A 27407-nucleotide genomic window follows, 5' to 3' on the forward strand; every position below is an offset into this window, starting at 1 on the left:
CACTGCCAAAGCCCTGTCTGTTTTTGTCCCTCTGTCTTGGATAGTTTGCGAAGGTATGGCTGATATTGAGGCCATGGGTTATGATATCAGAGACAGCCTGACTAGGATGAGTGCCACTTTACTTGATGTTAATACTGCTGACAGGTGAGATAGCGGATAAAGTACCTGCACTGCTGCGAAAGCACGAGTTCTTTTTTTTTTTTTTTTAGGATTCTTAAAGTAAAGTTTTAATGTTCTGTTAAATGATCTTTTGTTTTTGCATTATATTACCTTCTCCAACACATTTCAGAAGTATTGTTCCCCATTATTATTTCACTTCTAAGTCAAAATATTTAAATTAGTTTTATTTTTTACTGTTTCACTGTCTTTTTCCTCATGCTATTGAATACTAACTAAAAGTATCAGATGCACAAATTTGGCCAGGATTTTCATATGCCCGGCAGGTGTGAAGTTTATTGGAAGAGTGACGTATCGTAAACCTGTAACCTCACAGATCATGTGGTTAATTGTGTGGATTGATTGGACAGCTGTCGGTTTAATCAGCATTACTTCAGTGTCTCGGGGGTAAAGGTGGAGGACCGGAGGAGTCCAAGGGTTTGGAGGGAGAATGTGAGGAGCCCTGGAGGAGTAGGTGGGGAGGGGGTCGACACGAGGACGAGTTTTAAGGAAACGGGGTGATGAGGATCCCATCTGCCTGTGTTCTGTCTGCAAGGTCAGCAGAGGAGCATCAAGGGAGAGAGAGCAGGCTTTAAACCTCGCGGTAACCTTAAAACTATTAACTAGCAGCTCAAGTCCTTCAAGAGCAAGAGGAATGTGTTATCTAAAAGGTCTGCTCAGAATTAAAGCATTACTGAAGCAAAGTCACAGCGAGGTGAAAGGATGTAGAGTGGTTTTCCACATCTGTGAGGTTCATATTTAGTATAACACTCCCCCCACTCCATATTTCATTAATTGACTAAATGTTGCCGGTGAAACATATTGAAGAACGATAGTTAATATAATAATAGCAGAAGTCTACAACACAATAAACCCACACTAACATTTCATGAGGTTCATAAATAGCACTTGAAACATTACTAAATACTGAATATAACAAAGATGTTGAATGGCCACCTATCGGTCTTACTGCATTTTCTTTCTAAGCAGGCATCCTATTTTCCAATAATGAAATAGGCATAAATAAATCTCAAGAAACAAAAAATACAAATATTTGTTTTTTGATTGATTTCCAAAATAACATCTTGATTAAAATCTGCTCACTCGTCCCTGTTAGTAAAACAATGTTAAACTGCACAATAGAAGGAGCTGTATATAAACTGTATGCAGTAAATGTGCACATGTGTTTGTTTATCTTTGAGATTATCGTTCATTTTTGCCTTCTTAGAGTGATGTTACCAGTCAAACTTTGGGATTATAATGTGTGATATTGTAGGTCAGTGTAGTATTATCTTCAAGTCAGTCTTTAAATTCTTCTGTGTAGAAACCGTCTCGTTTACCCAGTGCTAATTTGAATCTTTATCAGGTATTTACCTTGACAAAGCACAGTGCGAACTTGATTAATTCCTATTTATAATGGGGCGCAATTTTAAATCAATATTGAGGTAGAACCTCAGAGGGCCCCTGAAGGAGAGTACACGACACTAATCGTGCCCACTGGATGGCACATAATTAGATTCTAATTGCACAATAAGCAATGAGACAAGGCATGAGTGGTTTATCAATATCCCATGAACATTTGAATGGAAATTACAGCAGTCGTATTATACAAAGGTCTAATCAGAATGTACCTTTTTGTGCCGAACAGACCATTAAGGAATTGACCTTGACAGCCCTGCAGGGATTTTGTTCAGTCATATTTTGTCTTTGTCTGTTCACCTTGGCAAATAAGTGAGGAGAAAAAGGAGACATGAAATTTTGATTTTAAAGTGTTTTGTACCAAAAACAGCCTGAGACGTGGCTGTTTTCTCTGTATATACTTGTGTGTATGCTTCTGTTTACTGGCATATATTCAGACCACGTTTTAATTCCCCCGCTCTTTGGATAGACTTGTCCTTTATTGTAACTCTGCCGCATGCTAACCAGTGATCTGTGTCAGGCTCTGTCTCGCAATCACCAAATATAGTCAGCATATAGATGAGTTTTACATCCAACCCCATTCCCAGTTGGCCCCATACAGCGTGTGCCGTGTTCCATTTTCCCTTACTCATTACAGGCAGGGCCGCTGACCTTGTGCTTCTGGTTCATGTACAAGAGCAGATGTGTTGGCTCTGTGGGGCTTAATGACAAGCAGAAGTACAAGCTATTGTCTGCTGAGGTTTGTAAGTCATTTGCCTGCTAGTGTGCTAAATGTGACACAGATCGCCACATAGGTTTACTGGCAAAATAAAGTTGGTGAAAAAACACCTCGCACAAAGGGGGAGACAAGAAAACTGATTGAGGAGGAGAAGACTTTGGTGTCTTTTTCAGAACCCCCTGAGTATGTGTCGACTCTGCCCCCAACGTCTCCCTGTAGGACACAGAGGTGACTTTGGAAAGTGATCCACAGACTGCTGGGCCGGTCTCAAGTGTCGTCATGGCAAGTTATTGGGCAAATGGATGTACGCATCCTCATGAAAACCAACAAAGGGATATGTGGTGTATGTACATATTCAACTTTGTATGTTCAAGGGTGTTCTGCGAGCTTGTGCTTCAAGAATCAATCTTTATTAAAAAGGATAAGACTGAAGAATTGATTTAATGAATGCGGCCTCATGTCCTGCGGACACATGTAATCCGCAGAGAATCATTGAGCATGAGCTCAGGGGGACAAAAAATGTTCGTAGAAGACTCATAGAGTGGCCTGTAATGATAGTCTCCATATAATCCCATAATTCCTTGTTTAATTAAACTCTGGAGCTGGACTTGAGACTCCGCCAGCTCTGTTGCTCTTTTGTTCTCACAGTTGTTATTTGGAGGCCAGGTCTGAGTATTCTTTTGTCCACTTATGTGGAAAGATTTGAGTAGAGTGAGCTACAAGCGGAGATTGGAGCTGTAAAGCAGCAAATGAGTTGCAGGCTAGACACTCAGGTGAGCAGCATAGTTTTTCGTTCGAGCTGAATGGCAAAGGGCCTCTGTCAGAGGCGGAAATCTCTTCATGCTCCCTCTGCTTCAATATCTCTCTTTATTTTCCCTCTCCCACACTTTCTGGACTGTGCATGATGCAATCCAACTAGGCCTGGAGCAACACTGGCACATCACGCAGCCTTGTCAATGTCTCAATGAGGAAATTATGAAAATATGAATTTTATGACATGAAATGAAAAGGGCCATGTAGTTTGAATAGACATGCAGAGGAGGTGAAAATGATGCAATTTTCTAAATTCAGTTATAATGGTAATGTGCAATGGTAATGCATATTTGCTGTCAAAAATTTCCCTGTCGGCCTGGATTGTACAGCTTTGTGCTGTATCTATATTCCTCGAGCAAAAATTCAGCTTAGTTGAATGCCTAAAAAGTAATGTAAAATGTGTTCTAATTCATTTAATGACAGCAGATGGAAACACATGGGACTGAATGGTTTTGGTGTGATATTGTGTTCTATTTTATACATTTTGGCTGCGCTGTGTATGAGCAGTGTGCCCTGGGCCAATGACAGAGAAAAGCAGGGTGAGGAGCAGCAAGGTGGCCTGTGCAGATTAACCCCTCTACCCACCAACACCCTACTCCCCCTCAGCTCTCTGCATTCACAGCCTCTGGGGCCCCCTCTCAGAGGCAGCATTGTATATCAGGGGTTCTTCTATATTAAATAAATATCCACAGATTAAGATAATATTCTCCCAGTTGTATACTGAGAGAAAAGTAGCTGTCATTTGAATCCACTGTGTTGCCAGTCCCTCTTGAGACAACAAAAGAGGCTCTTTTAGAATCCATTTAATGCTGAGTTTATGATAAGTTTCAACCCATATTTTGTAGCTATTTTCCCCTCACCACTCAGTTTATTCACACAAAAGACTTCTTAGCTTGTTTTCATTTAGTGATGATATATTTGGTCCTTTGTCCTTTCCTTTCCCCTCAGGTAACCGGACAGATGATGCTTCAGATGTAGACTCGGAACCCGACTTGCCTCTTAAAAGGAAGCAGAGGCGCAGCCGCACCACCTTCACCGCCGAGCAGCTGGAAGAGCTGGAGAAGGCTTTTGAAAGGACACATTACCCTGACATCTACACCAGAGAGGAGCTGGCCCAGAGGACGAAACTCACAGAGGCCAGAGTACAGGTTAGTCAAACAGCACCAGAACTCAAATTGATAAGCGTGCACATTGTGATGTAGTTTGACTGCATGAAAACACATCTCTACTGGTACCCGGCTGTGAAGTTTGAACTGTTTTGAGACACCTGTGGCTGATAAATCAGCACACAGCAACATTGCTTTCCGGTTAGCTCTGAGAATGTGTGGCAAACCTTTTTTTTACTATGTTTAGTACAAAGTAGTTCCAGTGATTTTTGATGCTGCAAACATCCACTTAAACCCAAATCTTAAAGGTTGATATACACACAAATTATTGGGGAAATGTTCAGTAGTTTATTTGTATATTAGGCACATTACTCCCTTGTGTATGTGTAATTGAAATGTAGCCATGCTATGTGCAAAACCCCAACAATCACCTTCAGTGCTCAGTGCTGAGAATCACTGTAGAGCAGTCTAATGTAGACAACTTCCAGGGCTCTGTGCTGCACAGATGCTAATATCATAACTAAACCTAACATTTGCCTTCTTTTATGCACAGCAATGATGTACTCATCCATCAGGGTCATGTCACCCTTTTTGTCATACTTCATTGTGCATGTAAGGGAGTTTGCCATCTACCATTATCTTTCATGTTGAAGTACTTTGACAGAGATACTCCCCTCCTTCGCACCTCAGATCCGGGAACCTGCCTGACAGCCTGAGTGCCCTACAGTTGTATGCAAGCTTGAAGAAAGATATGTACAGTAGAGTTATAGCAGCAGCTGTTCTACCAAAGATGGAGGGTGAGAGAAAAAAAAGAGGAGAGGAGAGAAAGGGAATGCATTCCTGATGGATTTCTCATTTCGGCCTTTGGCCAGGATCTCATCCCATCACTTTCAAGCTCGCCGCTGCTTGTAAAACCCTCCACATATCACACAGGGATCTTCATCCTCTCTTGGGACCCTATGCCCCGACAACAACATTAATCAATCAACTGCTAGTAAAAAAAAAAAAAAAAAAGTCTGGGGCACCCCTCTCCTCTTACCACAGTCATTCACACTACCCTAACCCCTCAAACTCCTCACTGCATGCTAACTGTGCATCACACTCCAAACATGCAATTGGGTAACTGATTCCACACATGTCTTTGTCCATCTTGAAACCCCCCAACAAGGATGTCCAATATGTCTGAGTGTTTAATGCCTCACTCAGGGAAGGAGAAATGTATCTCACTGCTGTTACAAGGTAATATATTGGGGGGGGGGGGGGGCCCAGAGGTGGGCTTTATCAGTTATTTTATCGATTTGGAAAGAACATTCAATTTTGCATTTTGATGGTACAAATATAGCCACATAACTGAACAAACCCTGTAGCAGCAGAGGTAACATATAAATACATCGGTGTAGTGCACTTCAAAGTCATGAGGGAGAACAGTAACACCTCAGCTTTAAAAGAAAAATTCATGCGTGAATTAACATCTATCTCATGTAAACATGAGAGCAGGAGAAAAAAGAAAATGGAGTGACTGCTGTCTCTCTGTTGTTAGATAATAGACTTAAATGATGTCATGTGAAAAACCTGGGGAATTTGAGTCATGGCTATAATTTGTTAATGCTGTTTTGCTCATAATCTAATTCTTTAGGGCTTTGAAAGTCTCAAAAGGTCAACTTAAACTTAATTTTCTGAGAAGGTTACAAAGAAAGGGACTCTGCTAGCCAAAATATATAAATGCCCAAAGTTGCCCAACAGTTTGATGAGCTTGTTTCAAGGAAGATGTGGTTCTAAGAGTTTTCTGATAGTTTTGTCCTTGCATTTCCCCAAATATATCTCAGAGGTGTTTTTTTAAGGTTGTTCTTAATGATTATTAGAGATACCACATAAACATTTTAACATTTAATAGTGAGAAAGAATGTAAACTAAACATGAAAGGATGTTCTTTAAATGTAAATTTACTGGCATGTGAATGTGAGTGTTATTTGTATCACTCTGTTCAGAAAATTTCCACCAGCTGGGCTTCCACATAGATGCCCAAATGGCCCATCACAGGGCAGAAGAGAGGAGACCCTTTGGCCTGAGAGAAAAGCTTCTCCTGCACAGCTGCAATGACGTATCTTCCAGATGTCTTTCAGAGACTAACCAGTGTTTGGGGCTGAGAAATAGTCCGTAGGAAGGGGGTGTTGGAGAAGACTCGTAGACTCATATTTTAACTTGTATGTGTGTCAGCTGTTATGGCTCACTGTTATCCATTTGTCATTAAACGCAGCGATAATGTGAAAGGCAGTTTTTAGGTTTGGTGCAGAGGTAAACACGCTTGTGCAGCAAGCACCTCTGCAAACATTGCTGCACTGGCACTCAGAGCTGTGTTGTAAATTAAACCGCTTGATGCTCATTGAAGTGATGAGTGTTTGGCTTAGCACTGACTCACAACCTAAACTCATAAACAGAGTTAGCTCCCTTGTGTCTGCCCTCGCCTGCCATTTTAAGACCCTTTCGCCATCTATCTCTATCAACCCCACTGCCCCTTTCAGCAGAGCTACCAGCACTCCTTTACCACCACAAGCCCTGCAATGGTTTTATCACCCCAACTGACAAATTGTGGGATATGATCCATATCTCTCAGCAATTAGTTCCAGGCTGTCACAGTAGGAGGGGATACTGCCAAGTCTACCTTCACTCTATCCTCCACTGATGCAGAGTGCTCTGCCACTTTCCATCTGATAACCCCTCAGTTTTAACAGGAGCAGGCAGCAAAGCCATTACAGCGCTTGTATTTGTTGCCTGTAAGAGGTGGACTAGGTTGGGGAAAGCACTGAGAAGAGGATGTGCAGGCAATGCTGTGCAGGCCTTTGTAAATCAGCTCTGGCAAATGAAGCAAATTGCATTCTCCCCCATTTTGACTGAAGTTTCCAAAGAGACTGACTCCAGAGTGTCGGCTGAGGCTCATCATCTCAGCATACTAGCTTTCCTGAATCTGGCACACAGTTCCTCTTTCATTACCAATAAACATTCTGTATGTAGCTATTATAGTTAGTGGAATCTAATAAGATATAAGCATTGCTTTTTACGAAGCATGCAAATCAATTTGGTAAAAAGTTTCTCTCTTTATCTGTGGCTTGCGCTGACCTGTTGGTGCAGGCAATGAGCAACAAGGAAAAGGCCTCAATGGAGTCTGTGTGCTGGCCTCTGTATCTGCACATTACAGAGCAGAGGGGCTAATGCTGATTCAAGTATTCCAAATAGCTAGTGAAAGTATATTCTAAAGTCAAGCGGTGATACACAGCTCCCTGATTGTTAGGCCTATCACTTGAGTTTCAGCAGAAAAACACAATGGATCTGTGTTGCTGCAACAAAATCCAACAGGCAACTGCATTCCCACCAGTACGGGTTTGTTTTTCATAAAGGAATAAATAGGATTTGTGTAGATTGTAAGAGAGAAATTGTTGCAATGCATCAGTGTGAATGTTCTAACAGTTTCTTATTATTAGAATTTAAATGACTTTGGTACAGTGCTTCTGTACTCCTGATACTTATCAAGCTAATCCCACTCTCCTCACAAATTCACACTCCTAGCTACTTTAATTAGCATAGTGCCAGTCTGGAAGGCAGGCAGGGAGGGAATCGGGGAAGGGGGGGAGAGGAGAAGGAGGGGGGTGTTGGGGGGGGTGTGAGGGAAGAGGTGAGGGGGGGTATTGCGTGGTATGAGACAGAAGAGGATTTGTATGTTGAAGCTGGTTGCATCACCCCTCTGTGTTTTCTGTGGATATGAAGTCAGCAGCACATTTTGTTTTGTCATTATCTCGGCTCTTGGTATTCATCTACCGAATGGTGCAAATTGGCTCCTGAAAGGCGTCACACATTCGGTACTTGTCTTTGACAAAATAATTCATGGAGGATTGTATAAACAGAGAATTCTGAAATATGAGTGATCCTATTTAAGAGAAACAACAAGGTTTTTACTGCAGTGCAGTGTCACGCCTTTACAACGTTAGTGTGAGTGTGTATTATCACTGATCGGTGATAAGAAAACGCAAAATGCCACTTGATCGCTAGCAATCGATTCTGCTGGCTGAGGGTGAATGGAAGATTAAATGCAAAGAAGAGATGCAGCTAAATGCAAACATGAGGACTTAAATTGTGTCGCTCAGTGCCATGGTCCCAAGTTTTTTTTTATCATTTGAGGTTTGCATCTACAGCCCCTCCACTGGTTGTACTCTACAACAATGCTCACTCCCAACTATGCCTCTTTCTTTGTTTCCCAGGCTTGAGTTTTAGAAGCTGGGTTACTCCTCTTCTTTCCTACCCTCCCAAAACTTCCACCATAAAGATCCAGAGATGCAGTGCAGGCCTGGCCAAGTGCACTAGATGCAGGGAAACTGTTTAGTCCGTGAAAACAAAGCAGAAGTGAGCCACAGGAATTCAGCTGCACACTTGTAGGTAGATAGGGAGTCATGGAGGAGCGCTGCAGCTCTCTCTACTGCAGAGAATTAAACCGGATTGGGGAGAGCAGAGGAGAATCTGTGGTCCAAGGTGACTTTGTGATCAGGTTCCAGAGCGCAGCCTCAAATCCTCAGCTTCAGGCTGTGTGTTAGTCAGTGTGAGAGTGGATGTGTGCACGTATAAGACTGTGCAAGTAATGTATGCATGTGTGTGATAGTGTACAGGCTCTTGAATACATGTTTATCCCGATCTGTGCTCAGAGCCCAGTGATTGCTGAAGAAAGCCACTCATTCTGTGATACATGCTCATCTTCTGTCCCATATGTTAAACATTGCATCCACTGTTTGTGCATGTTGACGGAGCTGCAGCTTACATAACGTTGACTGTTCAAATTCTCAGAGTAATGCAGATTCCAATAAATCATGGTGATATTCCAGAGTTTTCTCTGTGTGAGATTTTCCAGCAGCTGGAAGGAGATGAGAAATGATTGCGATCGGACCCCTGCGCCAGAGAAATAGCTTTTCCATAGGGAAACATAATAGAAGCCCATTTTCAGTCAACATAATAAGGAAACATTGTATGAAAAGTGAAGAAATGTCTATACTGAATTATTAACTTAACAGCTGCACTAAACATTTACCGCAAATTTTGTATGTTGTTTGTTTTCAACAGCAACTAAATCGTGGTACATATTTAGAACAAGACTGATTTAATACTGAGCAAAAAACAAAAACAAAACAACAGTAACTCGAAGTACAATACAGAAATATATAAGCAAAGTCAACAAAGTTTGAAATAGGATGTTGTAGAATCAGCGTATCAGTAAAAAAGGAAAATGGTGAAAGCAAAAAGTGACTTCAGCGTTTACAGTGTTTTTGTGTCTACCATGATGGAACAGCTCCTTCCTAAGCTCAGATGACACAGGGAGAAGGAAGTTAAAGTGAACATAAAAGACGAGTGGGGTGAGTCGATGAGGGCGGAGGTGAAGTGGCACTGCGGGGTGGGGTGATTGGGAGTGTGTGGAAGGAAGGGGTGTGCCCCTCCCCTGAGCCGGGCAGCTGTTTGTCTGGCCCAGTTGGAGCTTAGTTCAGACTTTGGACCACGCTCCGCTACATCCCAATAGAAGAAATTTCGCGAACGCCACACACCGCATTTGTTTTGGAATAGCTGATTGAGGGATTCAGACTCAGTCTTCAGGAGCAATCGGGCTTGAGATAAAGATTTCCTGTTGGTTTTCCACTTGCATAAATGAGGTTTGCCCTTTTCTCAAGAGTCGACACAGTCATCGCCTGTTGCATCTTATTTTCTTTCTCATAAGCACTCGCTACTAAACTGGGCTATGGGCAAAAAAAAAAAAAAAAAAACACCAGAGGCAGTGAATGTGTGTGAAAAGAAGCACATTCAAATTAAGATCTCCAATGGGCTGAGATCCCTTGTAGCCTCTACGAGTTTATATGTATGTTTGTGTGTACAAAAAGAGGCAGCCCCCAAAAAGCAGTGAGTATGTCGCTGTGTAAGTCCCCTTGAAAGTGTCCCTCTTTAAAACCTGTTTAAAAGGGACGCCCCCTCTTTGTGTCCACTGTTCTCTGTGGCGTATGGAGGGGCTTTTGTCCCCCTCTTTCATGTGCTCTCACAATAGCCCTGGCCGTTTGAAACACAACAGTAGATGAACTGCACTGACAGTGTATTAAACTCTGATGAATTGCCTGTGCGAGGCATAGATCAATGTCCTTCAACCCTTAGCACACAGTGAAACCCGGGCCTTGTCTTGGTTAAATGGAACAGGTTGCAGGCTCTTTTCAAAAGGGCTTGATTATATTCATGTTTTGTTGAAGCAGAAGCCTTTTTAAAGTGTGTAAATCTTTGCCGTTCAAAAGAGTCCGATTTTTTTTCCCCCTTTTATTCAGGGAATTGATATTGTGTGTCTGCGCTTCAGTGCTGTTCATTTTGCAAGCATTTTTGCTGTTTGTAGCCTTAGAGATCTGCGTCTCAACTCTGAAGTTAAAACACGTTTTTTCCCCCCCTTTAAACTTACTTTACAACTTTAACAACAGCCACACTGAAACAGGACAATAGTAATAAACCGGTTAATTGTGCTTCCAGAAAAGGGACGGCCTCCCTCAAAGCAGCTAGTAGCTTTACAAACATACTTGAGGTGTGTGATGCAGAGGCTAGTGACCTACCTCTGACCTTTAAATGACTTCTTGCTTCTGAAGAGGGCTTAGGGCAGCCTGTTTACATAGATCACAGCCTCAACCACTTAAGAACAACAGCGACCACACTACTGAGCTCCCACAGCACCAGTAGCACCACTCACACCAACCAGCAGATTAATTGCAGGTGGCAGGAGCCAGCGGACTCTACTGAGAGTCTACCGCAGTTAAAAGCAAACAAAACTGAAAAAGAGAGCTAAAAAATGAATAAAGATCAAACGCTTTTAAATCATTTGGATTCAAGATCTAATTTATTCTCACAGGTGTGGTTCAGCAACAGACGGGCTCGGTGGCGTAAACAGGCCGGGGCAAATCAGCTAGCCGCCTTCAACCACCTTCTTCCTGGAGGATTCCCACCCACAGGGATGCCAACTTTACCCACATACCAGCTACCAGAGTCCAGCTACCCCAGCACCACACTATCGCAGGGTGAGACACTGCATCCAGCCAAAAAATACTCGATTTTCTGTTCTCTGAGTTTAATCAAATTTTGCTAAAGATTGCATTAGTCCTGCTTATTTGTGGTATGCCATCCATATTTTTTGTGGTAATAGTGTCATAAATTATGTTTGAATCATGTGCAGCATATAAGAGCCATGCAGCGAGCAGTTATCTTTACAATCGCATCTTTGTCACAGCGGGGCAAAAATAAGTCTTATATTATGAGTAAAGGTCATTTCTGTCCTTTACACTTTTCCTGTTTAAAGCGGGGTTTCTATGTGCCAAAGAATACACAGGAAGGGCACAGTGAGGCCTGTGAGGCCACTATGAGGATTCCTGGTTGGCTTCTGCCCAGGTTTTTAAGAAAATTTGCCCAGATTTGTTCTCACCTGTTCTCGTGTATTGTTTTTTTTGTGTCAGAGGGCAGCAGTACATTGCACAGGCCCCAACCCCTGCCTCCATCCTCCATGCACCAGGGAGGTCTGAGCGCTGACAGCAGCTCTGCTTACGGTCTGTCGTCCAATCGCCACAGCTTCTCCAGCTACTCTGACACGTTCATGAGCCCCTCAGCATCCAGCAACCACATGAACCCTGTCGGAAACGGACTCTCCCCGCAGGTCAGTCCCACGAGCTTTTATCTGCATATTTCCTCATAGGTAGCGTTAACACTCTTTAGTCTACCAAAGTCCCTCCCCCTCCTCTCGCACTTCAGAATGTGTAATTGTATTTGACTGAAATTAAAATTCAGAAACAGCATGTTCAGCAAAATAACTGCCAGTGTGGGCTTTTATGTTCGTCTTCCAAAGCCCTGGATTTATTTTAGCTACTCTAAATTGCTACATTTGTAAAACAATTGGATTAACATCAACAAATTAAAATTCATCTTGATAGCACCGCAAGTACTCAAGCTGCTCCAAACAGCGGTTTTGACTTTCCTGGGACATCTAAATCCTGCACAGCACAGAGAGAACACATGCAGACGAAATAATTAGCTAAAGCTTATAAATGTATACCCATAATCTTCTTCACATAATTGTCTGCAACTGGAAGACTCCAGTGCTATGTGTGATTTTGTTCATGTCTTCACTGCATGATTTACAAGCAGCTCTGCGCAAAGAGTGACAGAGGTTTTCTTGTAAGTTCACCTTGCTGGTCGCTTTATCTCCTTTTTTAATATTATTGGGACTCCCTGGGTTTCTCTTTGAATTAAAAGAGGATCGGCTATACCACTCCTACCCACTCTCCTCTTTGCCATCTTAAAGCATGCGACTACATGTGCTGATTTGCTTGCCTTCTTCTCAGTAAATTGCTGGATTTCAGATGTTTAACCTCTTTGGACTCCTCCATTAATGAGCGTTTAAATAGGACTCTATGGTAAGGGTTGAGCTTTAAGTAGCAAAGAATGAAAAATGATTTGTATTGATGCAAATCGTGTGTACGGAGTGAATTATACACAATTACCCATCAATACTGGCCAGTCTTGCCCACCCTCACCAACAAGATGTGGTTAACAGGCAGAAAATAAGATTGAAATGGTGTGTAAAGAGTTGAAAATGAATTTCAATGCTGCATTTGTCCACAATTACCCCGTCGTTCACACGTGTTTTATTGGGAGTTTTTTCTTTTTTTTTCTTCAAATATTTCTCAAAGCAGATTGGAAACATTCTTGGTATTACCCTCTTTCTTCAGAGAAGAAAGAATTAAGGATTTTGTGACAAAAAAGAGATTTTCTCTCCTGCTGGAGCGACGGAGGATAACATGGAGGCTCACAGCGTGTTTGATTGTTAATCGTGGCACAGGGGCTTTAACTGCTAATGCTCTCACTGCAAACCTGCAGAAAAACACCAGGAACATGGTGTCTTTTTTTTTTTTTTTTTTCATTAATGGCTCTCTAATACTGGCGTGGGGTACACTGCTGCTTTCTCTCCCTCTCTTCGTAGACATTCAAGAATGTGTTGGGATATTAAACATTTCCTGTCATAGTGAGGATTAGGACAGAAGCCTTTGGGCAACTGTACAGCTTGGATTTTCAGTATTCAATTACTCTATCGACTGGGTTCGACAAAAGTCTTTGTATAGAACCACCTAAAATATACTTTATTTGTTTATTGTCTTCTTTTTTTTTTTTTTTTTTGATTGTTTTAATTATTTTTAAGTTAAACTGTGGATTTTGCATCTTCAGCTCTCACAGGGAGTTTACATATGTATATGTGTGGATGTTTTGACTGCATGGTGGTTTGCACAGTGCTGAAGTGAACGCATGCAGAATGATGTGTGGCATTCCTATCAGTCTCTCAGCGTGGAGATGAATGTTCCCACTGACAGCAGAATCAGAGTTCACTCTCTGGTGCAGCATCCTGCTGTGCTGGGCAGCTCCTATCTGTCCCCCTCTCACTTCACAAGCACGCAGCACGTAACAGAAACCTCACAACACAGAAAATTCACTGAACAAACAACCAGTTTAACATGTGCGAGTCAGAGTGGGCTTTGTCTTCTTCTGCATTAACCCGAATTTCAATCAAATGGCAGGTCCGTTTAAGATTTGAAATTGTCAACACGCATTCTACACCTCGCTGTTTAGTTTCCATGTTATTTTTTTCCTGTTTTTCCCTTTCCTGTAATGAAAAAAAGCAACACAAAGAGACTCTCTATCGAGATGGAAATGAGAATTTGATATTGTAAGTTACACACGGCATCTGTTTGCTAGAGATATGCTTGTGCATTGGAATGTGCAAGCTATTTCTTCAAGTGTCTGGCATTGATGGCCTCGCGGTTGCTGTAAAGATTGACAAAAATTCTCTGATTCGCAGTAAATGGGCTGCGGTGGCGAGGTGCCAAGTCTGTAATGGAATCCTGCAGCGTTCAGCAGTCCCGACAGGAGCTCGCGTCCATCCCAATCCCATAACCTATCCCGACAGCACACATTTTCCCATTACAGGCAGTGGAAAAGCCATCCACACTCAGACTGGTTGCTGTCATTGTGGGATATACAACATGTTTGGCTGGTTGAGGCGGGCAGTATATTAGGGGTCATGAGAGTGAAGCTGTGCATGGCTGGGCAAAAGGTATGAAACCAGAAGTGTGTTTTGTTGTTGGTCTTGTTTCATTTAGCGGCACAGCAGGTGTTGGAAAGCAGGAAAGGCAAGGGCATGGAGGTTAGGCATTCCAGCCATCCTCACCTGAAGATTTAAGCTTAACGCCTGCTTTTTCTCTCTGGTCTTTTTTTCATTTTTAATACTCCATTTGAAATAGACCTTTTGACCTTTCATCACCACGACACTTTGTATATTAATTTCGCACCCCTGAAAACAAATAAGCAAATTGGCTTTCTTTCAGCTGAAGAGGTGTACTTTAACAGGCAATCATCTCTCAAGAATGCAGCGCATTTTCAACAAATCCCAGTAATATGACGCTGTAAGATACTTTTCAAATGATTCTTTGAAGCAGCGTTCATGGCCATTGCATTTATGTGAAACCGTTTGGGCTGAATTCCTCATTACTGCATGACAGGGACACCTGCTGGGAGAAATAAAACAACAGCACTTACTGGAGCGCTGAAGTAATGCAAAAGGAGCTCAGTGGCAGAACTTGGGTTTCACTCCTCGTAGAAATTTCTAGAAATATAGACACCAGGGGGAAAAAAAAAAGAGAACAGAAAGAATTTCTCTTGTAGAATCAAAGTAAGAAATGCATGCAGAGCCTGTTGTAGGGTGTTCTTATGATAAGGAGACGTGATAAGTGGGAAGTGTGTGAACTGGATAGGTATGGTGGATAGAGATTTTATTGCTGTTTTGATGAAGGAAGTTCACAAAGTTTTGTGAGGAACTTTTTTTCTGTTTTGCAGTTTTATGAAAGTGTTGTGTGTTTTGGAATGACAAGGATGTGTGTCTGTGTGTATCTGAGGAGGGCCTTTGGGCTGTGTGAGTGGGCCGGGCCTCCACACACACACACACACACATACACACACACACATATACACACACACACACACACACGTACACGGGATCAGAGGCAGAGCGGCTCTCACCCCTGCCTCCCTTTGATCTGTGTCCCCAGGCCTGCCTGCCCGCGCGGCGCTGCACCGTACCACGCACGCTGACACCATGCTCACCAGCGACTCCCCACAACTGTCTGAGAGAGATAAGCCAGGGGAGACTCCAAACTGTGCTGCTGCTCTTCCATTAGCTAGCGCAGACGCTTCTTTTAAAAATGGGATGAATTATTTTTAAGAAGCAAGCTCTGCCGTTGCCAAAAAAAAAAAAAAAAATGGAGAGGGGAAAATGTACGGAACAATCTGGAGCTCTGGCTTCATTCCGCCTCCCTCCCTGACTTCTAACAAGACATTCTGCACCTGAATACCAATGAGAGGGGGAGATTCATGTAGTCCCCCACATTATTAAAACTTGGGCATTAAGCCTCTCACCGGGCACTGTGTCAGCTGGCAGGCTCCACTGACAACAAATCAAAGGGGATGAGCACATAGCCTGCATTCATAGCTCAGCCACTCGCAGAGCAAGTGGGGGAATACATACTGGTTAATTAGAACTCCCATTAAAACAAATACTGTTTCAATTTGGCAAGTATAAAAAAAGATGTAAGAGGCTTTCAGAAAAAAAGAGACCTGCTGTTGGCAGTTGCCAAGAAAATCCAGGGACTGTAAATCATATCCACTGGCTATACTGTTTCTGCACAGATTATTAGTGTTTGCTGTTGTTTTGCAACACTTTTGAACTCTGAGGAAAGATTTTCTGTCTGTGACACCAGAAATGTACCTCCGCGTGCGCTGGCCTTCTGCGTGATAAAACATCTTGCTTTGTTTTTGCTGCTTACAGACAAGTGTGACGTGACTAATAATTTTCTTTCTCAGCTTAAAGTTGATGCTTTGTAAAAAAAAAAAAAAAAAAAAAAAGGAAAAAAAAAATGCTGCATAAGGAGTCACTTTTGCAGCACCTCATGAGCCGAGCTGCAGCTTTGCATGCAGGCTTCTTTTTCTGGTAGCAGAGGCAGTGCTTCAGCCTTCTAGCCTCTGTTTACCTGAGCCATTTGTTGCTCACTCCATCTTTCAAGTCTCTTGAGCAGCCATGTGCTGCCATTTTCTCTTACATTCCAAAATATCTTTGGTTGGAGCTCGGTGTATTCATAATCTATTTTTCACCTACCAACCTTCCTTCCCTCCACTTGGCTTTTTGTCATCCAACGATGGCTTGCCAATAGTGCTTTGCTCTCTCCCTCTCTCTCTCTCTCCCTCTCCCTCTCGCTCTTCCTCTCTCCCCACCTTCAGCTCTTGCTCCAACTCTCTCCCCTGGAGAGGCAGCTCTTCTCCCTACGCCCAGATGAAAGGCTATGGCGGACAATAAAAATGCTATTTAAATGCAAGGGTGTTTGTGTGCGGGTGAGAGATATTTCCTGCTGAAAGTGAGCTGCTGCATCCTGATAAATAGTAAATATAAGGGAATGTGATTTACATTTATCTTGCAGAGGCAGCCAATATGAATTTCAGTAAATCCTAGAAGATGGGGATTTAAGGAGGAAAATGACTGAGACTGATTCACATGCTGTGTGTCCCACGCAGATGAAATGCCTATAAGGTGGAGAGTGGTACTGCCTTTATGAAAGTATAGGCACAAATATCGATCCTATCTAAAATACCTATTATACACAGGCATACACAGTGTCACATGCTCATCTGTGGGGATTTCCTGCCTCATACACAACAATTTGAAGGTTACTTGTACCTTAATAATAATAATAATAATAATAATAATAATAATAATAATAATAATAATAATAATAATAATAATAATAATAATAATAATAATAATAATAATATTATTATTAATAAAGAAAAACAGTCTGCAGTAAAGGGCTGCTTCACAGGTGAAGTGTCTGTTGAGGCATATGCTGGGTGACCTGTCTCTTCAGGGTGAAGGGTCAGGGTTCAGGGGGTCATGGGATGGCTCAAGAAGAAGGACGGCTAGTTTGCTGTGAACCTGCCCTGCTAGCCAGAGGTTCGGGATGTTGTCTAGCTGCATGTGGTTCCTTTTAGTTCCAGATGCCACTCTGACAGGTGCATGGTTGTGATTAATACTAGCTGGCTTTTTTCCCTCTCACCCATTCTGTCCCTCCTTCTTTCTGTTTCTTTCTCCATGTCGCTCATTGGTTTATTGGCTCTTACTCTGCTAACCTTCTCCGTCATTGTGGATTCATTCTCGTGACCCCCTTGGAAAGTTTATTCAGCAGTCACAGCTTTCAGAGAAAGTTGCAAAGTAAAGTAAAACGTACTAAAAATAAGCTTCATTGCATGTGTATCGCTCCCTCCTCTCTACCTCCAGACAATAAGATGAGAATACGGGAGATAGTTGGGTCCTCAGCTGGTTGTCTCATGCAGCAGCTCTCCTCTCTCTGTCTCCAGCTGAGAGCTATTTCACTATTTATTTACATGTAATTATGGCTATGAGGTGCAGATATTAACACTGTCAAGAACAATTTGACCTGACATTTTTCACTAGACCTGGCCCCTGCTGTTTTCAGCAAACAACCCCCATTCCTCCTCCTCCTCCTCCCCCTCCTCTTCGTCCTCCCTCTTCATTTTTCTCCTTCACTCCCTCAATCCGCCTTGCTTTCCTCCTGGAGCTTCTCTCTCTCTCTCGCTCTCTCTCTCACGCTCTCTCTCTCTCTCACACACACACACACACACACACACACACACACACACACACACACACACACATACACACACACACACACACACATACGCATACACACACACACACACAGGCCCTGCCTTGCTGAAACCACTCTCCTGGAATCAGAAAATCTGCCGTTTAATTTAGGAGAGGCGTTGGTGCAAGGTGCGGCGGGCTGAAGTCTGTGTGTATGTGTGTGCCCCGCTTAGAAGGGGCCTCTCTTGTTCCCAGTGGCTGAATCCATCCCATAGTTACTCAAGCATATCACTAGCAGAGAATAGAGGATTGCTCCCCACACGTTCTCCAATTGCAGCCCAATAGACGGCATATTAACCTCTGGTTAGAGTGGGGCCAAGTTTATAGCTTATACTGTGAGATGTTTAGGAGGGGAAGGTGGGGAGGGTCCCTCCTCCAACTTGAGCAGCTGTGCTTTCTGGAACGCGTAGGCCGCCATGAGCATTTAGCTTAATGGAAATTTGCACAAACACAGAGGGAGCGTGGCTAGCCTTAAAATAAATATGAATTTTATTCCATTTCCCCTTATTTAAGCCTCCTTTGTACACATGGACAACTTCATGGAGCGCAGAGAGGGGAGACACAGGCACAGAATGGCTAACATGTTGTGAGGAGTGACAGCTTGTTCCAGTGCCCGCTAATCGTCCTCATCTGTGCCTGACATGTCAATGCCCACATTCTGTCAGTGCCAATCAGCCACTTAATTGAACACAATTAGCACCCCACCCCAACCCCCCATTTGCATTACATTCTTCAAAGGCCCATTTCTCTCCCTCCAGCACCAAACCTCCCCACCACCACCACCACCCCAGCCCTTCCTCTCATTCTACCTCTCACTCTGCTTCTGTCTCTTCATCCTATGGCACTAGTGGAAGACACTTTTCAGTTTTTATTAATGTGCCGCGACCAATTAAGGCAGTGGCATGCAGGCCTGAGCCCGTCATCTGCTGCCTGCCACCATCCTGGCTTTCTGCTGCGGCCCCACACCACCCCTTGCGCCACCTCCACCGTGACCAAAACGCTTTAATTCAATTTATGCAATCACTGTTATTTTTAAATAGTCATTTTGTCTGCTCAGATGAGGGGCCTTACTGCCCGCTGGGCCGGCCTTCTCATGTGAGGGATTGGGGGGAAGGGTGGGACGCTGTGCAAGCAGGAGTCGACTGACTCTGGGGGCGGCTGTGGGGAGGGGGACCCGATATTTTTATTATATTTTATTATTTCTATTCCTTTATGTTTGTTTGATTTCAGGTTATTAAGTGTTTGATTAGGATTTTAAAGGAATAAAATCAAGTTTTCATTTAACCAGTTTTCAGTTTGTCTGTTCTTTGCATGTATAGTTATATCCATTGTTAAATATACGTATTTATATATATATATATATATATATATATATATATATATAGTTCAGATTTTATTTCATATTTTGTCTGTTTCCAAAGTCAGACACTTTCCAGACTCTGAACGACTTCTGGGTTACAGAATTAAAAACTATTCTTTTCCTGTAATCACACCCTGAGGACTGGCCTTCAAATATTGATCTGAAATTCAGTGTCATCACTGTGGATCTTTAATCGTTCTCTGCTGGAGAGAGTATCAGCCAGGCAGATCTGCTAAGGTGCACAATGCTATTCTGCACCACTCAGATAACTTACAGACATTTGGAGTGCTCATTTTTCCCTGTCTGCCCCAGTGACCTCTGCCTAACTTAAAGGTACATCTTGGGGGCATTTTGATTTGGGCAGAACGGGGAGGTATCGGTGACAGAGGAACTAATCCAGTATTGCGCAGATTAAGAGTATTTGTGGAGCGGGGTGTGTTGGCGCTGGCGCTGGGAATGGAACAGAAGGGGCTCCTATCAGCTCTCCAGGCAGGCTAGCCCTCAGGCCAGTGCAGTCCTACAGGAGTCTTTGTACTTCCCAAAGCCTCCACTCTCCTCTCACTCACACTATATCACTCTCTCAGCTGCCCCCCTCGCCTTCTTTCTATAGGCTATCATATTCTCAGCACTCCATTTCCTCACTTTACACTTGTGAATTTGTGTTGTTTTAATCCAGTGCAAGAGTGTATTCTTATTATGATCAGGTGGAGCAAAAACATCTGCGATAGCTCCGATTTCTGTGAATGCAAAGTGTAAGGAGACATAAATGCTCTGCATTTCACTGTTGCATAAGATATTAAAATTAAATAGTTAAAGTCAAATAAATATATAAATAATATGGCTTTTTATGATCTTATAATTATAATAATGATTATAATAGCTTGAGAAAACTCTTGTGGCACATTTGCATTCTCTTTCTTTACCATGTTTCTTTTCTCTCATTGTGTTTTTTCTTGTATCACTTGCAGTGCTTCAGCTCTGTCTGTCGAGTTGTTTTATTCTAGAGAGAAAACCAACAAAGAACAAGTCGTCAAACATTCACGCAAACAAAAAAAAAAATGTAATTTGACTGCTGAAGAAATTAGGGGGGGTTTGAAAGGGTCTCTTTTTGTCTCAAGTGTGCTATTTATTTATCTGAAAGGATGCACATTGTATCCATTTACACTTCCCCACTCACTTTGCCACAGGCTGGAGGGCTCAGAAGTTGAGAGAATTAATTACTTTTTTATTATTATTTATAAAGTAATCTATCTGTAGAGAGAGAGTGGAAAAGGAGAAGGGGGGGTTGTGAGGGGAGGGGTGTTGTGCGCAAGAGGCAGGGAACGCCCTGGAGCATTGTCCTTTAAACTGGGTCCTGGCTCACATTATCTCCCAAACCAGCACTCACACAACGTTAAACAACAAACGAACTCTGGGCTGCTGAGGACGCTGTATGCAAGGAGAGAGGGGGAGGTGGGGTGGGGGGAGGTGGAGTAGGAGGAGAGGGTGCAGAGAAGCAGGGAGAAACTCTGCTCTGCACAAGTGTGCTGTATGTATGGATGATAAACATAACGGCGGTTAAAGTCTCTTTCCTCAACTCTAAAATTTTACAAGAATTCAAACTCCTCAGATCTTCTTTAATGCAAAAAGAATTGCATTCACTGGCAGTCCATCAAACAGATCATCAGCAAAAACCTTCAATCTAAAACCGTCTTTTTAATGTATATCTTTGCATGTCTGCCTTTTTGTTGTAAAAATCTGAGAAAAACTTGTGTGTGTGTGTTTTTTTTTCTCTCTCCTTTCCTTAGAGTTCATTCATTATCTGGAAGTTTGAGGAGGTTTTTAAATTTTTAAAGGATTTATAAAGGCTGTTCTGTGACACTCATAAACAGAAATACCAATGTCCCCAGCCACAAATGGCGTTCGCGAGTTTATGTGAAAAGGTATCATTTAACACTTGAACGGAAAGTGGGAAAAAAAATGATGAAACTGCATTAATTTTTTTTTCCCCTGTACTTTTAACAGAAAATGCAACTGATACACAGTGAACATACCTTTCCCCACTAAGAACGCTTAAATTATAACTGAAAACTGTGCAAAAGATCCTCACAGATGCCAACACTTGTCAGACTCTAAAGTGGCCGACCCATCTAAAATATTGTGCTAAAATAGCAAAGCTGCAACATGTCAACGATAAGAAGTCATTTCCTTTTGAAGACCTTTTATGAGCGTGAATAATAATCGAGCCAGTTGTTGGCTGTTCTATTTCATAAGGAAGCAATGTAATCAAGCTTCAATTAACCAATAACTAAAATGGGCTCATGCCCTCCAGCTGTCTCTCTCAGGACATTTTACTAGCCCCCCCTACCCCCTCCCTTTTTTTAACTTTAAGAAATCTATCCAAACATAACCCTTCATCTTCTTCAGATTGCGCTGTTCATCTCCACATGGGAGGGAACATCACATGTGTCCAGCACGAAGGGGGCTATGAATCTCCTTCTTATGGATACATGTCACATGCTTTGTTCGCAGATGTGGAGGGGACGGTGGGGGTTTCCTTACTGATAGAATTAACATGTGGAAATCACTAACCAGCCTTTATGTTTCTGATGTGCTTCGAGTGCTTCATATTTCCAGGGAAACCTTTCTAAAGATATGATTCATTTGCAGAATATGGTTAATTTTCCCTCTGAGGGATAATCTTGGCATACTGCATCATTTGTGGACTGTTTTGGCCAGCCCCTGCATTGAGTCTGTGGTTGCTACATATGTGCATCTATGTGTCTGTTTGTGCATGCATGCAAACATATGTCTGCCAGTGTATCACCCCTGTGTAACCACCTCCATGATGGGCTAATTGGTTTAGCAGCCAAGGGGCCAAAGGCCAGTGCAGCATAGCAAAACTCAACATGAACCTGATGTTGAAAGGAAGGCTTCGCTGCTATAGGAGGGAAGCATGTGTGGGACAATTGCCTTTTACCACACACACTCACACTCACACACATAAGTACACACACCCACACACCACACTTAGGCTTTTTCACTTAACGAAACTCGCAGCATGAGAAAACAAAATTTTTCACAGCGTTCTGGGCCACTGTGCTTCAGACTAGAGGAGCACCAGAAGTAATCTCTTACATTTTAACATATTGTGGGGCCTTCTTCTGACGAATGTCACATGCTATTACATTAATCTAGAATATTGAATTGGAAGCCTTTATGCACTGTGAATAATATACACACTGTAATATTCAGGCAAGCCTCAACCTTCAGTATCAGCGGCCCCCTCACTATGGTTTGTGGAGCCTACTTTGTGCGGGGATCTGAGGGGATCATTTACCAGTTCCAACTCCATTACTATTCATGAGATGGGTAGGCTAGGGGCGAGGGATTAGGGACTCCCTTGGTGCTTGTTGTGCTGTAGGCTCGGGCTCAGGCCTCAGGCTCCAGGACAGGGGCTGTCTGGCAAGGATGGTGGGTCTATTATCACCCTGGGACCCGTCTGTCCCACAGCAGAACACTTACTGGCAGTGCCAGCTAATGGAAACTGTGTCTCTTGTTCCCTTTCTCCTTTTTTTAACCTCATCACCCTCCTGGTATCCTCCCCCCCTGCTCTTTAAAAAAAGATGAGGAAGTTTCTCCCTTTCCCTATTTCAAAGTTGAAATGGTATATTTCTATTGGCATCTTTACCGTGAAGTGCTGGGATGGCACTATACTTGCAAAAAAAAAAAAAAAAAAAAAGTACTTTCCCTCAACTCTGTCAATGCTTTGATCCTCAATTTTGCAAGTTTCTAACATCCTCTTTCCCCCCTTCCCCCGCAGGTGATGAGTATCCTGAGTAACCCCAGTGCTGTACCCTCCCAGCCCCAGCACGACTTTTCCATTTCCCCCCTGCACAGCAGCCTGGAGAGCTCCAACCCCATTTCAGCCAGCTGCAGCCAGCGCTCTGACACCATCAAGAGTGTGGACAGCCTGGCTTCTTCCCAGTCATACTGCCCCCCTACATATAGTGCCACCAGCTACAGCGTGGACCCCGTCACTGCAGGCTACCAGTACAGCCAGTATGGCCAGAGTAAGTAAACCCTGTATTTGTATACTGTTGTTGTTGCATAAGCAAGTGCTTTCATGTTTTGGTGAAAAAAAGCTGGTTGTTCTTCTCTATCTCCCCTCTTAAGCTGACTAAATTTAAAAAGCCTATGAAGTGATGCCCAATTCCAAGGCAGGAGAGCCTCCTGACCTTTGCACCCTAGTTGGTGGAGGCAGACACGTGCTCTTGATAAAGACCCCACCACCACCACCACTACACAACCACCATCCTTTTACAGAGCTGCCTTAGTCACACCCCACTCCACTTGGATGGGAAAGAGAAGAGGGCCACTTCAAAGAGCGGCACACCCTCAGGGGCCACAGTGTCCTCTTGCCCACCTCTCTTTCCCTCGTTCTCCTATTTTGATCATACACACACACACAGATACACACACCCTCAGGGCAGGAAAGAGTTTGCTTTATTAGATTAGCATAATTGACTGATGCTGTCAGAGCCATTCATGAGAGGTAAAATGAAGCCCACTTCCTGAACAAACCAGCCAGCATCAGCTAGCTGACATTTGTTTGTATTTATATTCAGGTTCTCGTAGTGATCTGGTGCTTTGTGCATCTGGTGGTTTTCTTCTCTAAAATGTGTTTGTGTTATGCGTGAATGCGGGTGAGCGCGTGCCAATCTGTCACGTTTTGTGTGTGCGCACCAGTGTTTTGTCAGCAGCAAGAAACTGATGGCAGTGCGGATGCGAGCTGATGTGAGGTTAATTAAGATGGTGATTGAGCACAGTAGATGGGTAATGAATGGAGGAGAGAGGAGAGAGCTGCTGTCTGAGGATGAAAATGATCGGCCATGTGGAGTGTGGAGGGCATGAAATCAGAGATGCCAAGTGTAATGAAGACTGGCACATAGAACACACACAGGGAACCGTCTGAGTGACAGCATGGAGACTTTACCAGGATGCACATGCTCTGTGCCAGCAGCATGCCAACCTCAGACAAGGGACAGGGGAGGGGTTTTTATCTTTCACTCTCTCTGTGTGAATTGTTTTTCATTTGACTCATTCTCTTCTGCCACAACTTATTTCAGCCTTAATCAAAGGAATGAAATGAGAGTGAATAGGACATATGTCCCAGGAATCTACCACCTGTCTAACATTTGTTTTTCCTTCTGTCTTTTTTTGTTTGTGTGTAGCTGCTGTAGACTACCTGGCTAAAAATGTCAGCTTGTCCACCCAGAGGAGGATGAAACTTGGAGACCACTCGGCAGTGCTGGGGCTGCTGCAGGTGGAGACGGGACAGGCTTACTAAAGCCACTTGGGACAAACCCTGCACCTGTCTCTATTTCGCCCTCAGCCACCCTCCTCCATGCTCCATCAAGTCTGGACTGCAACTCCAGCTCGTCTCTCTGCTGCTCACTCTGCAGCTCGGCCATGACATCAGCGAACAGACCCACAGCCTCTCTCTGTACCAGAGAGACACTTATGACAGTGTGAGAAGTCTCTTTTCGGGTATGGAGCTAAACTTTTCACACTACCAGGCGGCTCTGCACCCTTTCTTCCCACTCTTTGGGCATCTTTGCCCGCTCCTTGTACTCATGTCCCAGCCTCAGAACTGTTTATTTTGCTCAGTGGGCCAGACAGGACCCCAGATGACCCAAGGATGGTCGACTGCCTTGGCCCAGATTCCTCTTTGTCATGGCTGCAGTCCAGCACACATTTAGAGCCATCAACAATATGTACTTTGACCTTGCTGTTCATAGTAGTTAACAAAGCCAATATCATTTGAACGATTCTTCTTCTTGTTCTTTTTTGATATTGTTAAGAATATTGTTGCTGTTATATGATTATGGTTAATGTGATTTCTGTTGTTCTTTGATTCCATTCGTATCTCTTTTCTCCGTTAGATGTCGGTGTGTGAAACACAGTGAATGATTGAGATGATCTGGGAGCGAGTGTCTGTTGCATATGCATGTTTGCGTGTCGGCACACAGTCACACAAAAGAGGATGATTGTTTTCCAAGCTGCTGTTCCACTGCCTGTTCCCTGAGCTCAAATGTTCGTGAGCGATTTGACCTTCCCACTTTCATATTCATCTTGACATTCCTAAAGAACTTGGCCACACTGTGGGAAGTCTGGCTGGATGGATTCTGTAGGGAATTAAAGCAGCGTTTTGGCGGCCAATAGCTTTCCCCTTGTAACCTCCATCCCATCCTTAGTCGTGGTCCATAGGGAGGAGGGCATTGTTTGCAAAAACAGGATTGGGGAAATTAATGTATTTTGAAATATGGACCTTGCCAAGGAGGGCTAACTCAGCCCCCCCTCCACTCCCCACAAACACACACATACACACACTCTTCCCCATTCCTCCCAAATCCCTTCTGCCAGGGAATCCTGTGTGACTTAAACAGTGTAAAGCAGATTAAATCATACGAATATAATGTCAAAGCTAATTCACAGTGACCCTTCTCATCACTAGCCAGTATTTCGGTTTTATAGCATAATTAGCACATGTTGTAAATGCACATTGTGTTGGCTTTCCACTTTTCGACTAAATTCCTTCAAAACATTCCTCAGCCTCCATCTCCAATATACTATAAGCATTCCAGCATTCTCTGTTATGAGATTAAAAAGGAGACAAGCTGTGCCATTCACATGCACTCTGGAAAATCATATAATCCAGTCAGTTGTGAAAGGGCACAGGTAACTCCACTGATTGGCCCCCCTTCTCTGCTTTGGACCGAAGCCACGTCTAATCCTCTGCTTTCACATACTCACCCAAATGTACAAAAAGAAAAAAAAGTTTAAATAATAGTGCATATGAGACATTTGTGTAGCGCAGCTGTTCCCTTGGGATGCTATGTGATTTTTTTCATTGACATCAGTGTGATACTGATGACAAGACATGATCAGGTCCTCCATCGCCTTTAAGATCTGAAAAACTGTACAGTAGCTGGAGCAGACTGTGTATTGTTTCTTTATAAAGAGTATGTTTTATACTAAAACAAAACTATGTTGAGTGGTAGGTAAGCAAGGGATCCGTGGAAGTAAATGTTTTATTTGAGTTTCCTTAAATTACTTGTTTTCAGTTGCTTTTTTTTTGTTTTGTTTTAATCGTACTCAATTGGTTTTCTAGTTTCAACCAAAAGCTTTGAGTCTTTTTTTTTTTTCCTTTTCTTTCTTTCTTTTTTTTTTTTTTACCCAGGTAAGAATAAATTTGTATAAATTAGTAAAATATAAATTCCACTGAAAATGTTCCAATTAAAATTGCATTGAAGAGGGTAAAACTGAGCTTGAAGGAAAATGAAAGCTTGGTGTTACAGACAGGCTCCCCTGGACCACAGGACTGCTGTATATTTAAAAGGTGGCTGAATGAAACGTCTTCGCATGTCAGAGAACTTCCGAGCGTGTTTTTGACCACCTATTTTACAGACTGATTATAAGAGCAGACCAGATATCATTGGACCAAGGACCTAACACACCTGAGCCTTCGGTGTGGGACTTTCCCAATGGACCAGCGCAATGATAATGATGATAATAATGCCAGGGACTACGGACTTTCTGCTCTGGGAATATGTTGGATTTGTGGACCAATAAGACTTCTGGAGAAAACGTCAAAGTAATGCTGACTCCGCACTGAATCGCAGCAGTTGCAACTGCTACACTTAGACGCCTCACTCATGTGTATATTTTAAAAATGAAGAATTTTAGAATTGTCTTTAGTGTATCAAACCCATTTCTAACATTTGCGTCAATAAACATTTGGATATTTAAGGCATACAACTCCTTCCCTCCCCCCCTCCTCCCGTCTGTTTGACCCTTAACCTGTTTAGTTGCTTTTTCACATCTGTGCTTTGCTTTACTCCTTTTTCTGTTCCGCATGTGTGTATATTATCATGGTATAATTTATTCTGCTGTATGAAGTATTAGAATAGTGGGAAACTTGTATTGGTATTTACTACCTTCAGCCTGTTGGTGTGTTTACTGTAACACTGGCGTAACTGTTATCAA

At 42.9% G+C, this 27407-nt stretch overlaps 1 pseudogene; it reads left to right on the plus strand.

Moving 5' to 3' along the window:
* Positions 1 to 55: 55 nt before the first annotated feature.
* LOC115779958 (paired box protein Pax-7-like) lies at positions 56 to 27407 on the plus strand (annotated as a pseudogene).

The sequence above is a fragment of the Archocentrus centrarchus genome, chromosome 5 (assembly GCF_007364275.1).
Source record: "Archocentrus centrarchus isolate MPI-CPG fArcCen1 chromosome 5, fArcCen1, whole genome shotgun sequence".
NCBI classification, from domain to species: domain Eukaryota; kingdom Metazoa; phylum Chordata; class Actinopteri; order Cichliformes; family Cichlidae; genus Archocentrus; species Archocentrus centrarchus.